The sequence below is a fragment of the Pan troglodytes genome, chromosome 12, assembly GCF_028858775.2.
Source record: "Pan troglodytes isolate AG18354 chromosome 12, NHGRI_mPanTro3-v2.0_pri, whole genome shotgun sequence".
In the NCBI taxonomy this organism is placed as follows: Eukaryota; Metazoa; Chordata; class Mammalia; order Primates; family Hominidae; genus Pan; species Pan troglodytes.
The window spans coordinates 122,013,963-122,038,245 of record NC_072410.2 but is presented as its reverse complement, the minus strand read 5'-3'; the positions used below and the strand labels follow the sequence as shown (position 1 = coordinate 122,038,245).

At 49.4% G+C, this 24,283-nt stretch overlaps 1 long non-coding RNA gene across 1 annotated transcript in view; it reads right to left on the bottom strand.

Moving 5' to 3' along the window:
• Positions 1-23,537, bottom strand: part of LOC112208149 (uncharacterized) — a 127,952-nt gene extending 104,415 nt beyond the window's left edge. The window contains exon 1 of the long non-coding RNA XR_010149233.1: positions 23,261-23,537. This is a non-coding gene — a long non-coding RNA (uncharacterized LOC112208149). The remainder of the gene's footprint in view (positions 1-23,260) is intronic.
• Between the last annotated feature and the right edge of the window lie 746 nt (positions 23,538-24,283).

Genomic DNA, 24,283 nt, shown 5'->3' with positions numbered 1-24,283 from the left:
GCAGGAGTTAAGGTGCCATCCACACTGTCATGACCAGCCATTCAGCTCCAGCCACTGCACACAAAGGTTCCTGCCAGGAGTGTCCTTGCTCCAAAATCACAATGCACACAGGATTTTCCCTTCATAGGTATAACATTCCTCTCGTGAAAAAGGCTTATTTACAACAGGATTGAGAGTAACATTTCTTCCAGATGAGATTTCAGAAACAATCGTAATTTTCTCAGAGATTCTCTATTGATGAGTTAGGAGTCAATGAGAAAAGTTGTATTGCTTTTGGCAGAAATAACACAAATACAGATTTTGATGGATGCATGCGTAAAGGTGCAGACGACGTTTATTCAAGGCTGAAGTGAAGCACAGCGCTGTGGGAAGTGGGGATCCCCGGCCCGAAGACCACGACACTGTGAAAATGATAGCTGATCCCTTTGCTACAGATGCGGAAGCAATTGTCTTCTTATTGCAGCATTGACATGATCTGAACTGAGTGATTAATGGATTTTTATAGAATTTTTGGCATTCAGTGTTCTTCAATTCTTCTGCATTGAAAAACCCAATGAGTCTCCTTAAAGACCACAGCTGACAGCATCTTCAGTTTATCTGCGGCACTAAAATCATGTTAATTCCAAACAATAGCCCCAAGATATTCTTGTTGACTTTTAAAATAGTCCTTTGAGCGAAGCCTACTTACTTCTTCTTCATATTTTTCATCACTGCTTGAGCAATCGGATTATGCAAGTTGAAAGAAGGAAGCCAGCAGTGTTGCTGAAGTTCTCTGCTGCTGGAAGGAACTTGCTGAATGTGTTGAGGAGATAATCAATGGGAAATGCATTCCTTTAGGCATCAAGGCTGTTCTTAAATGCGATGACATTATTTAACAACAGGAAATGAAATTCTGACTTGAGGTGGGTGACTATTACGGACTGGCCAGGACTGTCTTTTGGGATGGATTTTTGGGATGAATTTCACACTTAAATAATCCAGTTCCTTCACACAGATGTTACCAGCCATGCTACCAGTGTGGCCTTGAGTAAAACCAACAGGTGTAATGCTGAAGAAGGAAATAAAAATTGATAACATTTATCTTTTTTGTTAGTGGATTCTTTTTATGTTTTTGATCAAAAGACATATATAATCCTGAAAAAAGAACGAGGGAAATATGATGCCGTGAAAGGTGGTACTGTGTGCTTCAGCACATCCATTTTGAAGAGTGGTTCTCAGCCTGGTGGGCTTCATTCCAGTTCATCTTCTGCACACTGGCTCACATGCTAATGCTGACCATGCTTTCTCAGTAATGAGTGTTCCATGAGCCAAGGAGCAAAACATATTGTAGTGACCACTATAGCAGGTATGTTCCAAGATAAAGGCAACACAGACTATCACTGCAAAGAATTTTATAAGCAAATTCTGCAACACAAGAAACTGTTAAAGCAAACCAAATTATTGAGAAATGTCATTACAAACAGATGTGTGAAACTTCTATGCTTTAAATTATTACAGATGAATGATTTGCAGTCTCATCTGTTGTCTCAATGCATACATGCATAGACGGAAATAAATCTCACTGGCTGTCCAGTGTTTTTATTTCCTGAATCTGACAATCCCATCTGCATGGCAGCTTCTGCTATCTATGCGTTTTCTTACAATTCATCAAATAATAAGTCTTGCATCCTGTGTCCTGGTGTGACTAGTAATTTTGGATACATTGATAACATTACATATGAACAAAGCATAGAGGTACCAGAAGACTGGTTCACTCAGCAGAGGCCTGCCCTTTGCTCTGCTCTGAACACACAGTGGGACACCGATGGCCCTCACTTCAACAGGGCAGTGCTGGGTCGAGACGGGGCTGCAGTTTCGGTCAAGCTCCATCCATCTCTTTTTCTCTTCGTGACTAGGGTTTTCACTGAGAATCTTGTTCCCTGCTTTTCTGAGGTTGGACTTAGTTCTGTAGCCTCTCCTCTCCCTGTGATAATGTCAGGGTTTGACAAATGCCCTGAGAGTCTATCCTGGTGCACCCTGGAGGCCCCTGGAGCAAGCCTGGAGGTTCAGACCACAGGTCTGTGCAACGCTTTGTGTTTTCCCATCCTCCAGCAGTGGCTCCATGCCAGGGTTGCTGTGTGGAGAGCGGGTGGAATATCTGAAACCAGAAGGAAAGGACACCTCAGCCTACTGCACACTGAGGCTCGAGGGCTCAGTCTACTGCACACAGAAGCTCTGGGGCTCGGCCCACCGCACACCGAGGCTCTGGGGCTCGGCCTACCGCACACCGAGGCTCCGGGGCATGGCCTATTGCACACTGAGGCTCTGGGGCCCAGGCTGTTGCTCTGGGGCTACACACCTGTGCAGCCTGGGATTGCACTGAACGCTGCACGTGACTGTAACACAATGGTGAGCATTTGTCTATCTACATGCCTTCTTCCGGAACACCTCCTGAAGAACCTGCCAGAGGCTGTTTTACAGTTAACCTTTTAAAACATAAGTGGAAGGAGTACACTCTAAAATAAGGATAAAAAGTATCGTAAATACATAAACCAGCAACATAGTTATTTATTATCATTATCTAGCATTGTGTACAGTGCATAGTTGTATGTGCTGGACGTTACAGTTACCGCATCGCAGCCTTGTTTACACAGCATCACCACAAACAGTGAGCAATGTGTGGCACTCTGGCGTTAGGACTGCTGTGTCACCAGGCACTGGGGAATTTCGGCTCCATGATTATCTCACGGGACCACCACTGCATACGGGGTCTGTCATTGACCACCACTGCATACGTCCCTTTTCAGTGAGTGAGTGTATTTGTTTTAAAACTCTCAAAAATAGCATGTTTTTAGAAAAACCAGCTAAGTGTAAAATAATTGAAGTTTTTTTATTGGAACAAAGTAATCACATTTGAATTAATTTGTTGCATGTCGTATTTTATTTAATTACATCTAAAAGCGTTAGTATTAATAAAAAGTGTTATTTTGCTTAAGGTTATATTAAAGTAGTGCTCTTTTTTACACAGTTATTATATTTCTGTCTTATGGCACCATTTGGTAATTTAATAGTCTACCTCATCTGTTTTTTATTAAACAGACATTAGATGTATAATTGCTTAAAAGTAGACATTACTGGAAATAATTAGCTAAGAATCGGGCCCTCGGCCTGACCAAAATCTGACTCCACTGAAGCTCTGAGCGGTTTTGTGAGCTCATGTTGGCCTCTGTGAAGCTCTGAGCAGATTTGTGAGCCCACGTTGGCCTCTGTGAAGCTCTGAGCAGTTTTGTGAGCCCACGCTGGCCTCTGTGAATCTCAGCGGTTTTGTGAGCCCACGTTGGCCTCTGTGAAGCTCTGAGCAGTTTTGTGAACCCATGTTGGCCTCTGTGAATCTCAGCAGTTTTGTGAGCCCACATTTGCCTCTGTGAATCTCTGAGAGGTTTTGTGAGCCCATGTTGGCCTCTGTGAAGCTCTGAGCAGTTTTGTGAGCCCACATTCGCCTCTGTGAATCTCTGAGAGGTTTTGTGAGCCCATGATGGCCTCTGTGAAGCTCTGAGCAGTTTTGTGAGCCCAGGCTGGCCTCTGTGCACTGTGCTTCTGCTTCCATCTCACCCCAACAGCTTTTGCCCAACGGTGTTGAAGGACACAGCAGCGTGTCCCAAGGCCACAGCCTCAGTGGTAGGTGGCAGTTGTTTGTTAGTTCAAGTACCAATTTTCATGAAAAGCAAGTCCTATCTCCTTCCGTGAGTTTTCTAGAAAATCACATACTGAATCATTATTTAGCTCTAAACAATTCTGAGACAATAATAAATAAAACAGTGGTCATTTAGGGTCTATACTGTGTTTCCAGCACCGGGAAGTTCACACGGATTAAGTAATTGTCCACATTGTGAGGTAAGCCCCCTCCCCACACGTTAGATAACACAGCGTCCAAGGCTTAGCCAAGACCACAGCTCAGAATTAGGGTCTAATATAAATCACCAGAGTCCAGGACCTGGTGCTCTTCCTACCACGCTGCACCAACAGCCAGAGCTCACCCTGTCCACAATGACAGCCTGGTGTTTGATGAGTATCCGCAGGCGCACAGAAACACGGGCCATGGGACAGTTCCCACGAGTGTTCACAAGGGGAATAAAAACACAGGTTGTGGGGCATTTCCCACTAGTGTTCACAAGGGGAATAAAAACACAGGTTGTGGGGCATTTCCCACGAGTGTTCACAAGGGCAATAAAAACATAGGCTGTGGGGCATTTCCCACGAGTATCCGCAGGTGCACAGAAACACGGGCCGTGGGACAGTTCCCACGAGTGTTCACAAGGGGAATAAAAACACAGGCTGTGGGGCATTTCCCACGAGTGTTCACAAGGGGAATAAAAACACAGGTTGTGGGGCATTTCCCACGAGTGTTCACAAGGGCAATAAAAACACAGGCTGTGGGGCATTTCCCACGAGTATCCGCAGGTGCACAGAAACACGGGCCGTGGGACAGTTCCCACGAGTGTTCACAAGGGGAATAAAAACACAGGCTGTGGGGCATTTCCCACGAGTGTTCACAAGGGGAATAAAAACACAGGTTGTGGGGCATTTCCCACGAGTGTTCACAAGGGGAATAAAAACACAGGCTATGGGGCATTTCCCACGAGTGTCCGCAGGTGCACAGAAGCATGGGCCGTGGGACATTTCCCACGAGTGTTCACAAGGGGAATAAAAACACAGGTCATGGGACATTTCCCTTGAGTGTTCACAGGTGCACAGAAACACGGGCCGTTGGGTGTTTCCCACGAGTGTTCACAGGTGCACAGAAACACGGGCCGTGGGACATTTCCCACGAGTGTTCACAAGGGGAATAAAAACACAGGCTATGGGGCATTTCCCACGAGTGTCCGCAGGTGCACAGAAGCATGGACCGTGGGACATTTCCCACGAGTGTTCACAAAGGGAATAAAAACACAGGCTATGGGGCATTTCCCACGAGTGTCCACAGGTGCACAGAAGCATGGGCAGTGGGATGTTTCCATGGGTCACCTAATTCCAGCCAAGGTGGACAAACCTTCCTGAACAGAATGGGTGTTGTCAGTGTGGAGAAGTATCCACAGGCTATGGCCGCAGAAGCTGCTGGATGGCTGAGAGGCGTCTCCAGGAAATAAATGGGGTGCCTGTTAGATAGCACAGGATCTCTGAGAGCCCTCTGACTTTACTGAACACACTATGAGCAGCTAGGACATTTTAGTGCAGCTCGCCTGGGCTTGTGAGGGCTGCCTTCTGTCCAGATCCTGCCTGCTGTGAAGAGTCATTGGCTGACTCAACAAATATTCCTTGTAATAGTTGGCTCAGGCTTCCATAACAGAAACCCACAGACAAGGTGACTTATATGACATGGATTTATCCTCTCCCAGTTCTGGAGGCCAGAAGCTGAAGATCAAGGTGTGGGCAGGGTTGGTTCCTCCTGAGGCCTCTCTCCTTGGCTTGCAGCTGCTGTCTTCTCTCTGTGTCCTCAGGTGATCATCCCTCTAGGTGCAACTGTGCCCTCATCTCCTCTTCTTATAAGGACACCAGTCATATTGGATCAGGGTCTAGCCTGTGACCTCATTTCAACTTGATTACCTCCTTAAATTCCCTGTCTCCAAGACAGTCACTTCTGAAATGCTGAAGGCTATGACTTTAACCTACGAATGGGGGAATAAGGTGAATTTGGCCCCTAACATAGATGATAACACAGGTTCATGGTTGACAGAGATGGAGGAGAGAAATGGACATAGCCCTGGGAGCTCATGTCCACACAGGGAACCTCAGTAAGGGGTAGGGGCCAGTGTGAGGGGTGAAGGGTCAGATGTGAAGCCCCCTGCCTGCCAGGCAGCAAGTGCCCCTGAGTTGTGCTGCCTGGAGGAGGATGCACACTGGGCCACTGTGGCTAGGCAGATCTACCATATTTGAGAACATTGGTCCAAGAGGTCCAATTGTGACCTCTTGTCTGGAGGTGCAGGTGCACCTCCAGTAGCAGGGTGTGTCTCAAACGGGCCTGGCCTCATGCTGGGCAGCATCCAGCCTCTCCAGCCTCATTCCACCCAGACTCTGCCCTCATGCCCAGTTTCTGAACGCGGGCACTGTCATTCACCACTTCCTACCAATGAGGAATCTACGTTCTTCCCCACTGACAACAGAAGGGACATCTTTAATGTGCTCCTGTATCTCTCCTTTGCCTGGAAGAGCCTCCTAAATGTCTGTCTGACATCCCCAAAGATCTGTCAATGCACACCTCAGATGCCTCTCTCCTGATCACTTTTCCAACGTGACTTCTCTGGGAAAGACACATCAATTACTTTTTGGCTCCTAAGCATCATGGTTTATTACACAATTGAGTCATTTATTAAAATACTAATGATAAATATGTATGTGCATGTGTGTGTGTGAGTGTGTGTGTGTGTGTGTGTAGGGGCAAGGGGGTTTGGGAGGAGTGTACATGTGCATGTGTGCATGTGAGTGCATGTGTACACCTGTGTGTGCATGTGTGCCTGTGTGTGCATGTGTGTACGTGTGTGCGTGTGTGTAGGAGCAGCCTGTCCAGTTCATGGGTCGATGGCACCGTGGATGTGGCAGGCTTAGTGTCAGGCCCGTGTGCGACACACCCTGCTGCTGGAGGTGCACCTGCACCTCCAGATAAGAGGTCAAAAACATCCAGCCCAGCTGCCAGCCTGGGGCCCTGGGCAGAGGCCGGTGGCTAATGTGTTAGACATTCAGCTAACACATTTTGGTAAGGGGTGAAAACAATCTATTGTACCAGTGACTAATCTATTCCTCGCTCATTGTTAATTCAGCTCAACTGAGAAAGTTCATGGTGGCGGGAGGCCCAGGTGAGGGTGGCCATGGGGACCACAGTGGCTTCTGCCTGGAAGGTGTTGATGATAAAAGCCAAACAATAAAATTGTCACAGGTTCTTAGCCAAATATGAGTGGCCATGACCCGTAATGCAGCACTGAGGTGTCCTCAGATCCTGTGCTCAAGGTGGTCGGGCTACAGCTTGGTCGTATACATTTTAGGGAGGCAGAAGTTACAGGTTTACACTGGTTCAGCCCAGAAAGGTGGACATCTCAAAGCAAGGGCTCACAGATCACAGGTGGATTCAAAGATTTTCAGAGTGACGATTGGTTGACAGACTTCAGCTTTGCCTAAAGAGTGAAGTCAGCAGAAAGAAATGCTCCAGCAGAAAGATAAGGGCGTTGTGGAAACCAAGGTTCACAGTATGGAAATGAAGCCTTCAGGCAGCAGCTTCAGATAGAATCGATGGCAAATGCTTCCTATAGGACCGACCTTAAAAGATGTCAGGCCTTAGTTAAATCTCTCCTGGATCAGAAAAGGGCCTAGTAAGGGATTCTCCACAGAATGCAGATATTCCCAGCAAAAGACGCCTTTGCAGGGCCATTTCAGAATATGTAAGGGAGATATAGTTGGGGTTAATATATTTTGATTTCCTTCAGGACCTGCTATTTTTCATGTGATGCTATGCCAGGGCCAGGTTGGAGTGGGGAATCTGATTACTATAAGGAGTCTGTTTGGATAGTGTTTTGATGTCTGCTTTAGCGCTAATGCTGGTCAGCTGGTCCTGAACTCCACAGGGAGGAGGGTATAATGTGGTCTGTCCAACCCCACTTCCTGCCATCATGGGCTGAACCGGTTTTTTGAATTTTTAGGGGAGGATCCCCATGGCAAAGAGGGGGTCCATTCAGTCGGTTGAAGGACTTAGAATTTTATCTATTTTACAAAGGACACCAGAGGCTCTTCTCAAACAGAACTGGTACTGCCTGACAGGCTACCTCTCATGAAGCCAGCATCACAACTGAGCACACGATTTTACTCAGTCCTCTCAGGAAAGAGCAGTTTTGTTTCACAGATGAGAAAACCAAGCCAGGGAGAGCTTCATTTACCTCTCCAAGATAAATACCTGGTAGCTGCTGAACCAAGAGTTTGGGCAGAGGCTTTTCAAAAAGTCTTGAAGCTCTCCAACACCGTGAGACATGGATGCCCGTGAGGCACCTTCCTACGTACCGAAAGGGAATGTGCAGTGGAGGGGGAATCCCAACATCATCTTTGGAAAGAGCAAGGGACAGACCAGTCCTGTAGGACCTCCCTCCCACCACCTTCACCCTTCTCTTCTCTCTCTCCTGTCAGCATCTGAGTTCCTTCCTTGGTCTGCCTCCTTCCCCATGGTGGGGGTGGCCCACCCGCCTCAGCCTCTGGCCGTCACTCCCGGGAGCTGGAGCCATGCCCAGCCAGCTGGTCGTCCACCCCTCATTCCTGCTCTTCTAATCCATCCCACACAAACTGCTGCTGGATGGATCTCCCAGAACAAACCCTGTGCTCACACTGCGGCCAGACCTAAGGGCTCCTGCAGGCCACAGAAGCGTTTCCCTGGGGAAGGTGGTTGCCACGAGCTTCACAGACAGGCACAATCACATTCATCTCGGAGATACTCGTGTAAGACTCGGTGTTGCTGAAAACACATGTGTGTGTTTGTTAAACTCTGGGATTACAGGGATTCTTTAAGTTCCTAACACACATGATGAATATCCAGGAGAGAATCAAAGACTCACTTGCTCTTTCCCAAAGGATCTGATCAGAGTCCTTATCTCCTGGTAAAAGAAACACCATTGGGCAAATGCTGGAACGCTGGTTTACAGGACGCCAGTCCTTATCTCCTGGTAAAAGAAACACCATTTGGCAAATGTGCTGAAAGGCTGGTTTACAGGACCCCGTGGCTTGAAGGTGCCCCCAATGTTTGTGTGTTGGAAACTTCATCCCCAGAGACACGGCCTTGGGACGTGGGAACTTAGAGGGGCGAGTGGGCCATAAGAGCTCTGCCCTCAGGAAGAGATTCATCCTTCATCGCAGGAGTGGGTTTCTGATTAAAAAAAAAAGGGATAGGGTTCTCTCTCTCTCTCACCTCTCTCTCTCTTTCCCTCTCTCCCTCTCCCTCACTATGCCCATTAGGACACACATAGGCTGGAAGAGAAAGGATGAAAAAATACATTCCCTGGAAACGGAAAGCAAATGGGAGCAACGGTGGCCACACTCGTGTCAGATTAAATGGACGTTAAGTCAAAATTGTAAAAAGAGATCAAGAGAGTCATGATGTGAGGTTGAATGGGTGGCTTCATCAAGAGCATGTAACAATTGTAAATACATCTTTACCAGCGTCAGAGCATCTAAGTATATAAGCAAATGTTAGTAAATCTGAAGGGAGAGGCAGGCAGCAAGTCAATTAAGTAATAATATTGAGAGGCCTCAGGGGCCCACCCTCAGCAGGGGGCAGACCATCCAGGTGGAAAATCAGTGAAGAAGGATTGGCCTTAAACTACGTGTCAGGCACCTGGGCTCACTGGCCCATTGAGACCATCCCATCCAGCAGCAGCCAGAAACATGCTCTTCTCTAGTGTCCCAGAGCATTCTCCAGGATAGACTGTACACTGAGGCACAAAACAAATCCTGCCTGATTTAAAGAGACCAGAATTACATCAAATACCATTCCCAGCCACAGTGGTATGAAGCTAGAATCAATAGCGGGAGGGATTTCAGAAGATCCGCAAAGGCGGGGAAATTAAACACCTTACTTCTGAACCACCAGTGGGTCCATGAAAACATTATAGAGGACATTTAAATACATCTTGAGACAAATGAAAATGGAAACACAACATATTAAAATCTATGGGACACAGCAAAGCAGTTCTAAGAAGGAAGTTTTTGGCAATAAACACCTACATCAAAAAAGAAAAGACGCCAAATAAACAGCCTCACGTTACACATCACGAAACCCGGGGAAGCCAGAACACACTAAGCCCCCACTTAGCAGAAGGAAGGAATGGTAAAGGCTGGACAAGGAACAAAGGAATCGTCTTCATACCTTGCCACGCCGCATTCCCTGTTTATGAATATTGATTATTTATTTTGTAATTGATCCCTGGCAATTTTCTATCATCATTCCTCCTTTGTGCCTGGAGACCCGATGTTGAGTCACCAACCTGCCTTCTTTTGTCTGCCTTGTATCATGTGGCTCCGCCTTTTGCGTTCACTTCCTGGGTCTCATTTCCTGAGGATTTCCTGTGTGGAACACACACTTGGGTTTTGTTTTGCAATCTCACAAAATATACTTTCTTCATTAGATCAATGAACGGAAGCATGGTTAACTATTTCGTGTGATACAGTGTCTTCCTTTGGTCCTTTGGTCACAGACGGAGGAAAACGGTTCTCCCTGACTGTCCGGCCCCTCTCAAAACTTCACGTGGGACACTAGGTCAGGGTGGGGGCTGAGGGGTTTCCACACCAACCACTCTCCATCTCCCTAAATACCAGCTGGGTGTCCTACAACTTAATTCAAGTCTGATGCTTTCTACCTGGGGTTAGCCCAGGCCCCTGGGCTAAAGACTCAGCCCCACAAGGTTGCCCCTCTTCAGATGCCACTCCCAGGATCAGTGTCCCTGGTTACCCCCACGTCTGTCCAACTTGGCTCCAAACTGGGTCATCAGCTGTGTCACACAAGCACTACACTAACGTCAGGTGTTAACAGGAGAATGTGGGTGTGGGACATGGAAACACGCTTTCCAATCTGTGCAACTTTTTTAAAACTATTCTAAACTTGTTTTAAAAAGTGTACTCTTGAAGGTGCTATAGGATAGATAAAACACTTCAGAAATATCAATCAATACACAGTCTATTACAAATTGATGTAAAATTTTTAATTCTTTTTTTGTAAGCTTGCTACAAAATTGTAAATGAGCTAGTGGTAAGCTTTGGGTTTATCATTATAACATACTGACAGAATCTCATTTTATTGCTACTTTTTGCTTCCTGTCTCCAGAGGCTGACAAAGAAAAAAGATGAATTAAAACTCTTGAAGGTACGTAATTTTCCATACATCACCAAGCAATAAAAACATCAGCAAAAAATTAAAGATTGCAATTTAGTCTAGCTTTATAACTAATACATGAGAATTAGTTAAGCATTTAAGCAATTTAAATTAATAGCGTGTCACAGCAATAAAGCTGTTGCTTTTTTTCCTAAGTCAAATATATGCATTTTATAATAGTGCTTAGCTTTTTAGCATTCTAATATACAACTGTTAAAATCACTGTGGAATTGCATCCAGATAAGGCTGCATTTCTCCTCCCCCAGGAACTTCCTGCTCTTCTCCCTGCCCAGCCCTGTGCCCCTCACCCTAGGGCCCCAGGCTCTTCTCTTCTCTCTGGCACTGATTTTCTGTGACCTTTGCTCTTCTATCCTATCCTTGGGCTACAATTTACTAGATTTATTGAATTAAAATTTTTCTCTCCTGCAAAAGCTAACAGGTCAAGCAAAAGAAGGAATGTTCAGGCAAGTCTAAGTTCAGCGTGCTTGTGTTTCTCTCTGCAGAGGCTCACACATAGCACACACTGCACGCGGCATGGCCGTGTGGACTCAGCCCTCACCACCACCTCGTCCTTGGGCCTCCGAGGAGCAGCAGGACCTCCCCCCGGCCTGAGGAGAGTTAAGGACTCTTGTCCAAGAACATTTCAAAAAATTGAGTTTTAAAGATCGAATTGGCTGCTATTCATGATGCACGGACTGGCAACGAACCATCCAAATATACCATTCACAGCGCACCACCCATACCACCCACAGCGTACTATTCAAGCATACCATCCACAGCATATCACCCACAGCGTACCATCCAAGCATACCATCCACAGTATACCATCCACAGCATACCACCCACAGTATACCATCCACAGTATACCATCCACAGCATACCATACACAGCATATCACCCACAGCGTACCATCCAAGCATACCATCCACAGTATACCATCCACAGCATACCACCCACAGTATACCATCCACAGTATACCATCCACAGCATACCATCCACAGCATATCACCCACAGCGTACCATCCAAGCATACCATCCACAGTATACCATCCACAGCATACCACCCACAGTATACCATCCACAGTACACCATCCACAGCATACCACCCACAGCATACCATCCAAGCGTACCACCCACAGTGTGCCATCCACAGCACAGATAGGGCTTCCCCAGGCAATGCCCGTGGTCTGTTTCTGCAGGCAGCTTGGGCGGGAAGGAGGAGGTGACCTGCTGCAAGCTGGCAGGAAATCGGGTTCATCCATTTGTGCTGCTGTAACAAATGCCAAGGATGGACAGTCGCCAACTACAGAGATTGATCTCTCCTAGTTCTGAGGCTGTGAAGCCCAAGATCGAGGCACCTGCAGGGTCAGTGTCTGAGGAGGGCCTGGGCTCTGTCTTCAGGAGGGCGCCTGGAGCTGTGTCTCACAGGGAGGAAGACAGGAAGGGCCAGGGCCGCTGGCTTCAGCCTCTCCTATGAAATCACTAATCACACTCACAAGGGCTTCACCCACTGGCAGGACTTGATCTCCTGTGAAGAGCCCCCTTAATGCCATCACGTTGGTGCTTAAGTTTCAACACACGGATGTGGGGGGCACATTCAGACCACAGCAGATAACATCAGTAGCATTCATGTTTGACATGGTTTAGCTGTGTCCCACCCAAATCTCACCTCAAATTGTAAAAATCCCCACATATTGTGAGAGGGACCTGGTAGGAGGTGATGGAATCATGAAGGCAGGATTCCCTCACACTGTATTCGTGGTAGTGGATAAGTCTCACGAGATCTGATGGTTTTATAAAGGGCAGTTCCCCTGCACACACTCTCTTGCCTGCCGCCACATAAGACATGGCTTTGCTCTTCCTTCCTCTTCCACCATGATTGTGAGGCCTCCCCAGCCATGCAGAACGGTGAGTCCATTAAACCTTTTTCCTTTATAAATTACTCAGATTTGAGGGTGCTTTATTAGCCCAGGACAGACTAATACAATGTTCCTTTCCTCTTGTGGGCTAAAGCCCAGGGATGTTCTCATCCTGCCAGCTCAAGGTGGCTGGGCCCCTCCTGACGGGTGGCTGTGAATCTCCTGTTTTTGGAAAGCTGACCTGTTTTTAAGTTCAGTTTGGTGACCTGGCACCTGGCACCTGGCACAGGTGACTTCAATCTGCCTAGTCTGCCCAGGTGGGGCCTAGTACAGGAACTCAGTACAAAACAATGGCCCCCTGTAAACTAGAACACTCTAATGCGCGAAGTAAAACACTCCCTTGCAGCTGACGTTTAGGGAGGCAAACCAGGCCCCAGAAGTGACATTTCATTTTGCTGCTGGCATTGAGACCACGTATTCAAGCTTCAGGTTGAAAATTCAATTTTAAATGTACGCCCTATGTCATTTATGGCACTGTTATCAGAAGACTCTGGGTCTCCCCCTGAGGTTACACTTTCCTCATCTCCTTCCAGAAATCCAATGTTTAATGCTTTGAGTGTGAGGATACAGTAAAGAAGGGTGGAGACAACAAAAATAACAAATTGTGTTCCCTGCTGTTGAGGGGTTTGAGGTGTGGTTGTCCTTTCTTAAGGGAAAATTTTGCCAAGATATGCAGCTTGTGATTTGCAGCTCTGTGTGTGTGTCTGTGTGTGTGTGTGTGTGTGTGTCTGTGTGTGTGTGTGTGTGTGTGAAGGCTGCCATGACAAAGCACCCCAGAAATTCATCCTCTCACATCCCAGGGCTGGAAGTCCCAGATCCAGGTGCAGGCAGGGCTGCTTCCTCCTGAGGCCTCCCTCCTCAGCCTGTAGACACCGACATCCCCTGGGGCCTCACATCCTGAGGCCTCCCTCCTCGGCTTATAGACACTGACATCCCCCGGGGCCTCACAGGGTCCTTCCTCTGTGTGTGTCTGTGTCCTGATCTCCTCGTCTCATAAGGACACCATCCTGTGGGATTGGGGCCCACCCTCACAACTTCCTATTACCTTAATCCCCTCTTTCTAGGCCCCGTCCCTAACTGGAGCCCCATTCTGAGACACTAGGGATTAAGACTTCAGCCTATGGATTTGGGGACATGATTCACCCTGCAGGACTCTGGCTTTTAGATGAAGGCTGAGAATTTGTTTCCTAAAATGTGCCTCACTGCAGGCTCCACACTGTGATATCTGCGTTTATCGCTTCAAACATAGGAACAGTACAGCTAAGTAACAGCTGCCACTAAATAGTTAAAACTCAAGCCAAAGTGTTCTGTCATTCTTAAAACAGATATTTTATACACAGAAGTGTAATTTCTGGTCCCCTCTATTAGTATTACTGGCTCATTCCTTCTGGAAATTGACTTATTTAGAACCAATGGTGGAAAGCGTGGAACAGAAAAACCAGCAGCTTGGCAGGTATGGTGTGGTTTACCCTTTAGCAATACAGTTTTCTCAACCAGACAAAAAAAAAAAGGGATGACATTAATGCTGAATATATTTACCAAAAGCTAAAATTAATCCTTTATCTTCTTTGCATATATGTGTATTTATATTAAACTCAATGTTAGCACAAAGGCAAATACACTGAAGAAAGTATTAATTTTTAAAGTGGTTGATGCATATTTTTCTCCTAAAAATAATAAATACATGTGCAGTTTTTAGACTTATCAAAGTCTGCCAAACAGAAAGGAAGATGTTTGCATATTTCTCCACTATCAAAGGATTACCTCAACAACACCAAATGGGAGAGTGTGTAGCTCTCAAAGCGCCCACGAGCCTGTCATCTCCCACTTAAATATCTTCCCGTGAAACAGACAGAAGCATTTGAAAAGAGATCCTTCCACTGCCACTGAGAGTTGGATCGAATTCCCGTACATTTGGGAGAGAAAAAAAAAACTCAATTTTATCTGGATTTAAAAATCTAATGCTCACAGCGCAAGCACAGTCAACATAACATCTTTCTTCAAGCACGCCGTCTACACTGGCTGTGATTTCACTGCCCCTGTGGCCTACACCTGAGTCAGGCTGTTTGTTCCCTCACCAGGAGCCGGACGGACTGTGCTGCCTCCAGCTGCTCTGGCTTAGAAATGTGCCGACAAGAGGAAAAATCGCCCAAAACGCCACCTTTAAGGGATCCTGAGACAGCCGTGGACCTTCATGAAGAAACGCTTTTCCCCAAAACAATAAAAAGGTATCGACCCATTGCTTTTTGTCATGAATGTTCTTTCAAAATGCTGCAGGAATGAAGCTCTGAGTAACGGAATCCTGATATCAATTCTAACAGGAATAGCTAAATAGTTGAGGGTTTTCAAAATCAATGGGAAAAATTTATAAGATGAGAATCTTGTTACAAAGAAAAAAAAAATAGGGATCTAAATGTTGAGAAACATTGGAAGGTCTCGCAGTCCAAAACCTCGACATCAGAACTGACTGAACATTTGTACAAAGTGAAGTTCCAGGAGCTGCCCCTTTAGAAAGGCGTCCTCCCTCCCGGAGGAGCTGTCTCCACACTGTACCCTAATGCCGGCCTTCCCCAGCGCCTGTCTCTGCCAGAAGCCTCGCCTTCACAGCACTGCACCTTTGCAGCCTGCACCCACTCTCTCCCCTGGACCCCCACCCACACCCTCCACCCTCTCCCCTCCATGGCACTGGACCGTTCCTCTGGCCATCAAGGTCCCCTGCTCACCTGCCCCCTCCACACCAGCCCCCGGCTCTGGGGCAGGAGCACGATTGTTCATTGATGTGTCTGACCACATCTGACGCACAGTACCACCAGGCGTCGCCAAGCATCCCCAAGCACCTGTGGAGTGCTCATCCCTTAGGGACCTGTTTCCTTACCTGTTACAGGAGACCCAAGAAACTTCAACAGTCCTGAGATTCCATTAGAAACAACATTTCCCTAAAAGGGGGCACGTGGGGGTTCTGAGAGTCCCATCATCAGTTACTGGAGCCCCCACCTTATTCCTCAGCCCCCCACTTTATTCGTCAGCCCCCACCTTATTCCTCAGCCCCCCACCTTATTCCTCAGACCCCATCTTATTCCTCAGTCCCCACCTTATTCCTCAGCCCCCACCTTACTCCTCAGCCCCCCACCTTATTCGTCAGCCCCCACCTTATTCCTCAGCCCACCTTATTCCTCAGCCCCCACCTTATTCCTCAGCCCCCACCTTATTCCTCAGCCCCCACCTTATTCCTCAGCCCCCTACCTTATTCCTCAGCCCCCACCTTATTCCTCAGCCCCCCACCTTATTCCTCAGCCCTCACCTTATTCCTCAGCCCCCACCTTATTCCTCAGCCCCCACCTTATTCCTCAGCCCCCACCTTATTCCTCAGCCCCCCACCTTATTCCTCAGCCCTCACCTTATTCCTCAGCCCTCACCTTATTCCTCAGCCCCCACCTTATTCCTCAGCCCCCACCTTATTCCTCAGCCCCCACCTTATTCCTCAGCCCCCCACCTTATTCCTCAGCCCCCACCTTATTCCTCAGCCCCCACCTTATTCCTCAGCCCCCCACCTTATTCCTCAGACCCCACCTTATTCCTCAGCCCCCCACCTTATTCCTCAGCCCCCACCTTATTCCTCAGGGCAGAAATGAGAACATGGTTTTCCATTTCCCTTTTTGTTACTCAGGTCACATAATAATCACTTATATGGCAAAATTTCAGATGCAATTAGAGAGTTTTCAATCCTTCCCCCACTGAATTTCAGATTGGTGAGGTTTTTGTTCAAATTTTCCCTCAAAATTAGTTGTTTAAAGATTTGCGCTAGCTTGGTACACTCACATGTCCAAACATTTACAGGAAAGTCTGCGCATTCCTGCGCTCTCTTGAGAGAGAAGCAACGAAGAACCTGAACGATAGAAATTAACATGCACATGTAAAAGAAACCGGCATCTTTGTGCCACACTCAGAACGCCGGAGGAGCCTGGATCGTCACCTGCAACTCAACAAACCTCACTCCTTCCTGGGAAAAGCGTCTCCAAATGGCACCAGCATGGGACCAATCGCTCAGGTGCAAAAAAAAAAAAAAAAAAAAAAAAAATGACTTTCCATCTTTCCCTGCACACCCCACCTGCAGGTGCCATTGACTGCTTCATCCAGACAATCCCCCGATCCACCCCGCCTCATGGCTCCACCAGCCCAGGGCACACTCCTCACAGCTACCTGGACCAGGTAGAGCCTCCCTGAGGGTCTCTGTTTCCTACACACACACGCGCAGGAACCCAGGTGAGTGAACGTGAAGTGTGGTTTGAATTGTGCCACTCGAGTGCTCAAGCACCTCCCAGAGTTTTCCGAGACATCAGCCCCTTCACGCCCCCCACGCCTCCCTTCTTGGCTTCCACGCCTTGCCGTGGCGGCTGCTGAACCTCCCTTCTCCCACCCCCGGGCGTGTTCTTCCCACAGTTACTGAGGGGCCAGCTCCCTGGATTCTCAGGTTTCCTCTCCTCCAACATCCCAAGCACTGAATGGGAGGTTGAGATACTTAAATGCTCTCCAAGCCAGGCATGCAGGCAGCTGTGTGTCTCACCCACACGCTGACATAACTGATGAGGGCCAGGACATCAGCCGAGACAGCGGGTGCACGGAAACCCACGAGAAAATGCTGGGCTTTCCTCAAAGTGTGAAACCCTGGATGCGTTCTGAAATCCCCAAGGATGCTGAGAGCCACAGACGTGTAGACGGAAAGAAATCAAACCATTCGCGTTGCTGATGGTGGGAGGAAGTGCGCTGCAGCCCGCACCTGCCTCCCCTGATGCCGACGGCAGGACCGGCACCCTCGTTCTCTGCAGTCACACTCCCCATGTGAAAGCGTCTCCTGTGTTCTTTCTTCCGGGATGCCATTTTCAGGCCGGCCCCTGCACAGGCAGTGCGGTGTGGTCACTGTGCTCCACTGATCCACTGAACGGGGTTTTACAAAAAGGGCGTGCGACTCAGGTGGGCAATGACCTGGCATCCCAGCCTCCAGGAAGAGCCCTTCTCCATGTTTCAACACCCGAGCGATACAGGGATGGAGCCATGCCGCTCTCTTTGGATGTTCTCCGCATGTTTCTTCTGCTGTAGAGTTTGTCACAAAGTCCCCAGTACCCTTTGGGAATAAGGTAACTCTGCCGTCTGCACCCCATCTATCCCTCAAAGCTTCAGCCAAAGGGAACATCCTCTGAGGAGTCTCCCCCAACGTCCACTCCCAGGGGGACAGCGGCCTCGAGCGTCCAGCCTGCAAAGGCGTCCCCACCCCACCACAGCCACTGGTGGCCAAGGATGCTTCAGTGGTGATGAGTGCCTGGGGAGACAGGGTCTCAGTAAACGCCTGTTGAATATAACTCAACACAGTGCAGGTGCAGAGGCCCACACCTCCCCAGCCCTCCACCTCCCTCCCTCCCTCGATTCCTTCCTTCCTCCCTCCACCTTCTCTCTCCTTCCTGCCACTTGTCCCTTTGCTTCCTTTCTCCTCTCCTACGGACACCAGGACCCAGTTGTTCAACAGCAGAAGGGAACTCCACCTTCCGACTTTTCCACACAACACAGCTCCTGCATCTCAGAGCTCCAACTCCATCAAAGGCCTCAAGAAAGGAGCTCAGGGGTGGCCAGAGTGCTCCTGCTCCAGGCATGCCAGATGGTTTGCCAACAAACAGGATCTTTCAAACTTTCAAACCCCACTCCCTCATCTTAGAAATGACTGCACTTCACCTGGGCTACCTGCCCTGTTTCAGGGCAGTTGCAGAGCTGGTCACCAGGTCATGAACCTGAGCTTTGCCTTCATTTAACCTCTGGGAGCATCAGGTCCCTTTACTGCAAATGTGGATAAGAGCCATTCCTACTCAGGTCAGGGTTAATCATCACAAAACCCTTTGGAAATTTCCCATTGTTCAAGAGAAATTGGACCAAGCCAGTCAAGTGCACTAGGCTACACGAGACCACTAAGTGGACCAGGCTTATGTGAGATCACTGCAGCAGAGGAGAGAGGTGGATCAGGCTGTGTGAGACCACTGCAGTGGAGAAGAGAGGTGGATCAGGCTGTGTGAGACCACTGCAGCAGAGGAGAGGTGGATTAGGCTATGGGAGACCTCACCCCCCCCCCGCCCCCACTGCCCCCAGTCGTCCTTCCCTGGTGTGCAGCCCAGGCCTGTGGGTCCAGCCTCACCCCCACCCTGCCCCCCAGCCGTCCTTCCCTGGTACACAGCTGGGGCCTGCGGGTCCAGCCTCACCCTTCCTGGCCCCAGCCGTCCTTCCCTGGTGCACAGCCCACGCCTGGGGGTCCAGCCACGCCCTCCCTGCCCCCAACCATCCTTCCCTGGTACACAGCTGGGGCCTGCGGGTCCAGCCTCATCCCCCCTGCCCCCAGCCATCCTTCCCTGATACACAGCTGGGGCTTATGGGTCTAGCCTCACCCTCCCTGCCCACAGCCATCCTTCCCTGGTGCAAAGCCCAGGCCTGCGGGTCCAGCCTCACCCTCCCTGCCCCCAGCCATCCTTCCCTGGTGCACAGCCCAGGCCTGGGGGTCTAGCCTCGCCCTCCCTGCCCCCAGCCATCCTTCCCTGGTGCACAGCCCAGGCGTGCAGGTCCAGCCACACCCTCCCTGCCCCAGGCGTCCTCAGTTCCCGTCTGAGCTCCGTGTCCTGTCTCTGCTGTGAAGCTGTGTGGCCATCGGCAAGGCCATGTTGGGACTGAGAGTGGAAGTGGCTGCCATTCCCAGTTGAGGGCCAGACACTCAGGCCGACCCTCACCCCGAGAGCCCTGGTGGGTTCTTCTGGGTCCTTAAGTGGAATCCCAGACTGTCCCCAGCATTCAGGTCACTTGCTGATTTTACTTGTTAAACTCATGGCTGCCTTTTGAAACTAGGCCTGTTGTTTCTTTTCCAGTGAAGAAGCCAGCGTAGGGTAGGGAGAGAAGAGACGCCTCAGGGGTGAGGCAGGTACCAGAGAGTGTGCAGGACCCCAGGAGCCCCGTGCAGCCCCGGCCCTCGTGGGCTGATGTGAGAGTCAGGAAGGGTCTGAGGTGAAGGAGCGAGGGGCCCCAGCCTCCAGGCCTAGGGACGCAGGTGTGACAACACCAGCCAGCTCCAAAGCCTGGGGGCCAGGTAAGTGGCTGGCCAGGTCCAGTGCCTGCGTGTGGCTCCCACCCATGCCCACTTCCTAATTTCCCAGACTAGTGGCTTTGTCACTGACACAGACAAGGGCCAGAGGCAGGCGTGGCAAAGATTACGGCGCTGAGGTGGGAGATGACCCTGAGGGTCCCAGCGGGCCCAGTGCAACCACACGAGCCCTTGAAGGCAGAGGTCAGCTGCAATCGGAGCAATGGGGATGGGGATGGGGATGTGGCTGACTTTCAAGGTGAGGAGGGGCTGTGAGTCCAGCAGGTAGCTGGCCAGGGACCCAGGGGAAGCAGGAAGAGCCACTCCCCAAGCCACCAGGTGGCCCTGCCCACACCTGGATTCATTTAACCCCATGAGACCGTGTCGGACTCCTGCCCTCCGGAATTGCCAGCTAATACATTTGTGTTGTTCAAACCACTGAAGTTCATGGTCAGATGTTATGACAGCAGAAATAGCCTGATACACTGTGAGAAAGTGGAGAGCACACGACGCCTCAGGAAAACACCTCCTTGGCTGGGTTTTGCTAAAGCAAAAATAGAAATCCAATTTAGTCATGAACTTACAGTTTTGAGAGAAGCCATAAATATAAATTTTATATGAAATACTACAATTTTTAAATGCTGGGGGAAAGCTTTAGGATAAATTAGTCATGATAAGAATCAAACTAAACACATTTGCAGGTAGACTCTTCTGACAGGCCATTGCTTATCAAAACCAGTCAGTCTTCTGACACTGGTTTCAACCTCTGTATCACGCCTGGATTTTTCTCCTCTCAGGAGACACTATTTTCATTTAAATGCACATAGAGCCTCCTCTATGAAGCACTTCTTTTTGTAACTGGGCATAGCTGTCAAGGAACTGGAAGCTCTCTTAGAGAAGGTTCTAATGTCCTAGGAATTAAAATACTTATCACACTTCGAAGAATATTTAGGAGCAATCGCGGGGGTCTGAGGCGGTGTGTGCTGTTTATGGGAGGAGGGCAGGGCAGAGCCTCCGGGAGGCTGCAGAAAGGAGAAGTCGTCGGAACTCCAAGCATCAGGTGAGCCGCGGCTGGAAAGAAATGCGGATCCCAGATCTTACGGATACATCTACTTGAAGACACTCACCTAACACGTTTTAGTAAGCATACTGATCAGAACTGATTTAAACGGGTAACATTTTGAGTAATTATCACATCTGGCAGATGTCATATTGCTCATGCCCCTGAAGATGAGCCAGCATTCTCTTCCTGCACACAGCATCCCTCCCCGGGATCTCTTCGCCTCCCTGAGGGCAGTTGCTGTTTAGATAAACACCTACATGCTTTGAGGCCTAAACACACATACGCTGGAAATGACCTGCTTCCAACCTGTCCACCTATTCTCTTGACCTATTGGCATTAACAATCACTGAATTTTCACTACTGTGGAGCGGGGTCATGAATTAAACCCTTGGCAGGAGCCAGCGTTTACTTTAGGTCCAGCCCTGCTCTGCAAATCACAAAGGCCGCAGCAATCCTGAGCCATTTCCTGGTTACCTGCGGTTGATTTCCAGCTGGAAACGCATCTCAGCTCAAAGTTCCCATCTTTCCCATTCCTCACTCTCTCCGCAGTCTCTCTATTTTTCTCCTGGGCCAGTGAACAAGGCTATTCCCATCCCAGGAGGGAGAACCTCAGGGCCTCTGCCCCTCCCCCGTCTCTCCCTGTGGTTGGTGGGAAGAAGAGGGAAGTCACACTCACCCAGCCCCTCCCTGCATCCTCCACAGTCCTCTGGGGCGACCTCACTGCTGACATCATCAACGTCGCTCCAGCCGGACCGAGGCCGCACGCACACCCTCAGCGGACCTTCTCCCCTTCATCCACGATGTCTACATTTTAGATTGTTTGATTTTAGCCACACATTAATTTTTGGCAAGTTCTTGCTAGATAGCCTAATAAATTAGAACTGATAAAACCTGAGGTGTTCTGACTAAAACCTGAGGTGACTGATGCTAGGTGGCGGGAAGATGCGTCTTCTCCCGAGTCCCCACCGCAATGGGGACCTGAGGCTGCTGCGTCTTCTCCCCAGAGTTTCCACCACAATGGGGACCTGAGGCTGCACAGGTCCCCTCAGGCCCCATACCCTGACACCCACCTGTCCACCTTCCTCTCTGCCTCCAGCCCTTTCCTCTCTGCTCTCTAGGATCTCCACTTAAGATTCTCCAGTTAGCATTCTTCCTCCAGAACAACCTTCCCTGGCAACTCCTCGCTCTTCCCAAGACCACCTTAGGGACCATCGTACACAGCTCTCCGGGAGGGAGCTCCCAGCAGGCAGCAGCTGAAGGCCTGGCAATCCTCCCATTCTCTCACCCACAGGCCCCAGACGCTGCAGGGTGAGAACTTGTGATTATCTTCACTTGGATCCCAAACCCTCAGCAAAATGGTTAGTGCCTAACAGGCGCTTTTGAAAGAGGAGTGAGCAGATAAAGAAAGGAATGTGTTTACTAAGGAGAGAGCCTGGTGTGTCTGCAGGTCACACACCCCAAAGTGCCACAATCTGTCTCTGGTGGAGGCTTCGACGGTGTGTTCTTCAAGTTCATTTACCAGGATTCCTCTGGCATTTTATTGGCCCTATTTCATGAGTAGTAAAACATGAAATAAAATGTGAAATGGACAGGAGATGTTGTGGGGCCCGCCCTCCCCACCTGCAGGGACCTCTCATCCCAGGCCTGTTTCACGGGGAAGCCCTGACAACAGTTATGCCACTAAGACGCAGCACGTAGGCGTGCCGTCCAGCTCAGGGATTCAAAGCGTGTGACACACGGCACTGTCACTGTGCGAGCACCTCTCACTTGTAACTGGATTCACATGCATCTATGAAGACTGTCTCCACTCAGCACAAAAACTGCACTTTTTATTTATCCATGTATTGCCCCTTTTTCCACAGAATCTTTTTTCCTGTTTCAATGAGCACTAGTTGCTGTTAAAATGAAGATCAAATGCATCTTTCCTAAGATTTTCATTAAACTTAAACATGTGGTGCAGAGTGTCCACAATTTAAAATTATGTGAAACCAATTTCCCTAGATACTGACTTTAACTTGAAAGAAGAGAGCTCATCCCATTTGATTTTCATGCAGGAAATGGAATTGAGAGATCAGGTACTCCCCAGTAATTGCTTTCCAAAGCAGCTGTGAGAAGCACCCCCGAGTGTGGAGAATAATTCTCAATGCACACAGCTACTCTCAAATCAAATACTCATCAGGTTGCAAAAACTAATTTTGAGTCCAACTCCATTCCTAAATAAAAAGAAGAGCGTTCACATGTGTCAGAATTTTGGCAGCGTATGCTCCTTCAGTCTGGGAGCTGATAAATCTCACCTGGTCAAGTGGGAGCCTCTGGTGTCTGAGACGGCAATGGGTGCGCCCTTTGTCTAGACAGCAGGAGCCAAGATTTAAACGTCAGTGCCTCGATCCAATTTCCATGTAAATACACTGCCTGCGAGGTGCGTGGACTCGGGAGCTCTCACGTAAACGCGCTGCCTGCGGGTCGGTGGACTCGGGAGCTCTGAGGTAAACGCGCTGCCTGCGAGGTCGGTGGACTCGGGAGCTCTGAGGTAAACGCGCTGCCTGCGAGGTGCGTGGACTCGGGCGCTCTCACGTAGACGCGCTGCCTGCAGGGTGCGTGGACTCGGGAGCTCTGACGTAAGCGCGCTGCCTGCGGGGTACGTGGACTCGGGCGCTCTGACGTAAACGCGCTGCCTGCGAGGTGCGTGGACTCGGGCGCTCAGACCTAAACGCACTGCCTGCGAGGTGCGTGGACTTGGGCGCTCTGACGTAAACGCGCTGCCTGCGGGGTGCGTGGACTCGGGCGCTCTGACCTAAACGCGCTGCCTGCGAGGTCCGTGGACTCGGGAGCTCTGACGTAAACGCGCTGCCTGCGGTGTGCGTGGACTCGGGAGCTCTGAGGTAAACGCGCTGCCTGCGGGGTGTGTGGACTCGGGAACTCTGCAGCTTCTTTCAGCTCCAGTTTCCTTGTGGACAAATGAAATGTAGTAGCTCCCACTCATCCTCACGGGACACATTCCAGACCCGGTGGGTGCCTGGGACTGTGGATGGCACTAAACCCGACGGCCGTCAGTCAGAACTTGTTTATCCTTAAGTCTTCCCCCCACACATTCAATACCTGATATGGTTTGGACTTGTGTCCCCACCCGAATCTCATGTTGAATTGTAGTCCCCAGTGCTGGAGGTGGGACCTGGTGGGAGGTGACTGGATCATGGGGGTGGATTTGCCCCTGGAGGTGGGACCTGGTGGGAGGTAACTGGATCATGGGGGCGGATTTCCCCCTTGCTGTTCTCACGAGGGTGAGTGAATTCTCAGGAGATCTGGTTGTTAAAAAT